This window comes from Gouania willdenowi, unplaced genomic scaffold (assembly GCF_900634775.1).
Source record: "Gouania willdenowi unplaced genomic scaffold, fGouWil2.1 scaffold_156_arrow_ctg1, whole genome shotgun sequence".
Classification (NCBI taxonomy): domain Eukaryota; kingdom Metazoa; phylum Chordata; class Actinopteri; order Blenniiformes; family Gobiesocidae; genus Gouania; species Gouania willdenowi.
Genome location: NW_021144906.1, coordinates 113,994 through 118,898, shown reverse-complemented (window position 1 = coordinate 118,898; position 4,905 = coordinate 113,994). Strand labels below are relative to the sequence as shown.

At 37.9% G+C, this 4,905-nt stretch overlaps 1 pseudogene; it reads left to right on the top strand.

Annotated features, from left to right (window-relative positions):
* Positions 1-1,786: 1,786 nt before the first annotated feature.
* On the top strand, positions 1,787-4,461 carry LOC114458662 (protein canopy 4-like; annotated as a pseudogene).
* Positions 4,462-4,905: the final 444 nt, after the last annotated feature.

The window sequence follows — 4,905 nt, the reverse complement described above, 5'->3', positions numbered from 1 at the left end:
GATAAATTTCAGTCAGGTTTTCGTTCTCATCACAGCACTGAAACTGCTCTTATCAAAGTGATCAATGACATAAGGTTGAACACTGATTCAGGAAAAGTATCTGTTCTCATTCTGTTGGATCTAAGTGCTGCATTTGACACTGTAGATCATACAATTTTGTTGCACAGATTGCAAACATGGGTCGGACTAAATGGAAAAGTAATGCAATGGTTTAAGTCATACTTGGAGGAGCGAAGCTATTTTGTAAGCATTGGAAACTTTGAATCTGACAGATTACCAATGTCCTGTGGGGTTCCTCAGGGATCTGTTCTTGGACCCCTTCTGTTTAACCTTTACATGCTTCCTTTAGGACACATTTTACAGAACTGTAAGGTTGATTATCAGAGCTATGCAGATGACACACAACTATATCTATCACTGAACCCAGATGACCATGGTCCCATTGAGGTGTTGTGTGACTGTTTAGAAAAAGTAAACTGCTGGATGAGTGAAAACTTCCTTCAACTAAACCATGACAAGACGGAGGTGATTGTCTTTGGTAACAAGGAAAAGAGGACTGCTGTCAGCAATTATCTTGAGTCTCGATCTTTAAAAGCTAAAGACCAAGTCAAAAACCTTGGTGTTCTGATTGACTCAGATCTTACATTCAGCAGTCAGATCAAATCTATCACAAAAACAGCCTTCTACCACCTAAAGAACATCTCCAGAGTGAAAGGTTTAATGGCTCAGAAAGATCAGGAGAAACTGGTCCATGCTTTTATATCCAGCAGACTGGACTATTGTAATGGTCTTCAGACAGGAATCCCCCAAATGAGCATCAAACAGCTACAGCTGGTTCAGAACGCTGCAGCTCGGGTCTTAACCAGAACAAAGAGGTCAGAGCACATTACTCCAGTTTTAAAGTCTTTACACTGGCTCCCAGTCAGCCTCAGAATAGACTTTAAAGTTCTGCTGCTGGTGTATAAATCTGTGAATGGGTTTGGTCCAGAATACATCAGTGACATGTTGGTCAGGTATGAACCCAGCAGGTCTCTCAGATCTATGGACACAGGTCAGATAGTGGAGCCCAGAGCTCACAGTAAACATGGTGATGCTGCTTTTAGTTGTTATGCTGCAAAGAAGTGGAACAAACTGCCAGCAGAGCTGAAGTCAGCGTCACATGTGAACATTTTTAAATCAAAGTTAAAGGCACTTTTTTTCTCTACTGCATATGATTGAGAGAGAGATTTTTTGTCATGTTGTTGATGTAATGATGATTTTACTGATGATTTTAATTGATTTTACTGATGATTTTAATTGTTCTTATTGATTTAAATGTTATTATTGATTTTAAACAATTGAATGTTTTATCATGTAAAGCACATTGAGTTGCCTTGAGTATGAAATGCGCTATATAAATAAATTTGCCTTGCCTTGCCTTGCCTTGCCTTGCCTTGCCTTGCCTTAAAATGGCAAAATAAGTATGAAATATGGTGAAAAGAAGTTAAAAGTGACAATAATGGGTCAACATATGCAACATTAGGTGGAAAAAGTGGTGGAAAAGGTTTATAAGTGCTGAAAATGTCTTCAACGTGGAAAAAATGTGCAGAAAAGGGAATAAAAATTTGTTGAAGTGACAGAAATGTAGCAAAAAAATGCCCTAAAAGGAGCAAAAAATATGGCAAGAAATAGTGATGAGAATAGGTTAAATATGGCAAGTTTGGTGCAGTTGCAGAATGCCCTTATTGTGGCAATTAAAAATAGAAATAAAGTGTAACCTTTTAAAAAAGAAACATTTTGTCTTTTCTTCAAATCTCATAAAAATAAAGTTTGCAATCACAAATGTTATTTTAGAACAGTAATGATAAAGCTATTTATTAATAAAGTTCAAAGAAAAAAGAGCAGCTGTTAATGGATCTTCTTCATCCTCTAGTGTGTAAGTTCTTGACGGTGGAGATGCAGGAGGCGCTGGAGAGGACAGGTTGGTCCAAGGAGGTGCTGGAGTTGGGGGAGGTGCTGGACACGGGCAAGAGTAGACGCAATATTAAATAGTACACGTTGTAAGAACAACACACTCATCAACCATAATTATCCTTAAATAGCTTTAGAATGCTTAGGATTTTAAAGCATTGCATCGTGGGTAGTTGATGATCTGTGTGTTGATGTTTAGGGAGACCTGTTTGACTGAGGCCGTGGACAACATCTGTGAACGCATCCTGCAGTACAGCGTTCAGGCCTGGAAGTCTACGCTACGCCAAGGTCAGTCCACCGCCTCATTGTTATCTTTAAACAATCCTCCACTGGTTTTACAAGTTTGGCCTAAAACCTTTGAAATGTAATTATTAGAAGATCTATGCCTAACCAAACATTATTTGTTTAATTATTGTTTTTTTATTTGGCTTTCATAAATAATGATGCATATTTACAGATATTGTACATGATATGAGTGATAACACGTGTTATAAAGGCTATTTTACACAATAAGTGTGGCTACAGATTTATACTTGTTCGTTGGTGTACCATGGGCACTAAAAGTCTGGGAACCACTGATCTACACAACTAAAAAGTACAAACATGTAGAGGCAGCTCAGTGGGAGCACTAAACAGAAACTAAAAAAGGAGAAGGAGATCAGAAACACAGAACATATAAAGAAGCATAAACTGAATATAGGTCATTTTTTCACTCCAGTGTATTTTGCCAGATCAGCATTTCTTTGAGAGAAATTGTCAGGTTTCCAGATGTTTATGTTTTGCCAGATTAAACTGATGCTGATGTGTTTTATTTTCATAGCATCATATGTGAGTGAGGGGCTTTGATAGATGACATAGTGGTACATTTGTATTTCTATGAGCATTTGCACATCTGTACGTCATAATGCACATGATGACAGTTAGACATTGGTGCAGTGAGTAAATGTATGTATATTACTGGAATTTATTTATTCTTTTGCCATATTATAGTAATCCTGGGGTCGTGATGATGGGGCCCTTGAATATTGTTGCCCAGGGAACAGCGGTGTTAATCTGGCCCTGCCGTGAGGGAAAGGATGTTTATTTATGTGGAAATGTTCTTCTCACTCTCATCCTTGTCTGTTTCAAACACCGTCTAACCTGGTAAAAAACTACACAAATCATCACTGACTCCTAAATCAGAGACACCAGTGCCTGTTTAACTTTAATGTGTCTGTGAAGCTCTGTTTGTTTGTAGCGCTGCTGTGCTCTGTTAAAACATGACTCAGCTTTAATCAGCTTCACCTGCTCAGTGTTTAAACATCTCATCAGAGCTACAGAACATCTGGATAAAGTTGTTCTGTTGTAGATCATCAATACCAGTGATTGTAGAGTCTGAAACATCATAGATTATTGATAATTATTCTAGCCTCTAGTGGTGAAAAAACACTTCTTACACGTGATGTTTGCACATTTATTTTTGTTTAATCATTACGGTCTGGAATGATGTCATTAGGATCATTTAAATTAGGTTAATTTAAATTAAGTTGATCAAAACTTAATCAATAAACCTGATCAGATTCAGTAAACCATTGATCCATGAGGGTAAATATAGTGACATTAATGCTGCTCTCATACATCTCATACATAATAATAAGTTTAGTTTGGTATAGATCTTCTAATAGTATATTTCAATCATTTTAGACCAAACTTGTAAAAAAAGTGGACGATCCCTTTAAAGCTGATCACGTGACCCAAGCAGGAAGTCAGTGTTTTGTTGGTGTGACTACAGGGAACCAGTCAGACCATGACCACACTAAAAAACCTGGTGGGTAATAAGTGAAAGTGGACCTGGGAATGCCGTACGAGCTGTGGGACCAACCGTCTGCAGAGGTCACCGACATGAAGAAACAGGTGGACCTGATCATTTAACACTTTTAGACGACATTTATTTGTTTTTGTTAAAAGTTAAATCAACACAAGAGTCATTCATAATAGGTAATAGTTTAGTGTTTTAAATAACATGTGTTTACTAATGCAGTTGTGTGTGTGGGTGTGTGTTCAGTGTGAGACCATGCTGGAGCAGTACGAGGACGTAGTGGAGGACTGGTACTTCCATCACCAGGACCAGAGGCTGGAGAACTTCCTGTGTGAGAAGCACATCCTGAAGACGTCAGAGCAAGGTGACAAATATAAAGAAAGAGCAGACAATGCAGAGTGGAATCAAAAAAGTACCGTATTTGAGAGTTAAACTTACCAAGTCTCCTTAGTGCAGCAGTTCCTGATTAGAACCACAGGAGGTGCTAAATGTACCAACTTAAAAAAAAGACAGAAAAACCATTGAGATGCCAGGGGTTCTCAACCTAGGAGTCAGGACCCCATTTGTGGTTGCGAAACACTGGGAAGTGGTCGTCAGAATATTTTCTGAACAATTTGAGCCCATTTTTGCTGATATTTTTACACTTTTTTTCTGCAACTAGACCAAACTTGCCATATTTTAACCCGTTTTCATCACTTTTTCTTGCCATAGTTTTGCTCCTTTTAATGCATTTTTGCTACATTGCTCCCATTTCTGACACTTCTTCATCAAATTTCAATGTCTTTTCTGTACTTTTTTTCCACTTTCAAGACATTTTCAGCACTTATAAACCCTTTCCATCATTTTTACCACCTACTGTTGTATATGTTGACCCATTATTGTCACTTTTAACCTCTTTTCACCATATTTTATGCTCATTTTTTTTTCTTCAATTTAACCACATTCATGATTTGTCATGCCCATCATTTGCCAGTTTAAACCAATTGTTCCAATATTGACACTTTGAAACCTTTTTACCACTTTTTCTGTCTGTTTTGGCTGCTCTAATTTGTAAGTTTTAACCAGTTTAGCTCCTCCCAGTTGACTCTCTCTGAGGTGAGCTTCCTTCCTGTTCCCTGCCCGCTGTGTTCCCACAGGTGTTGGTTTGTTTTTATTAT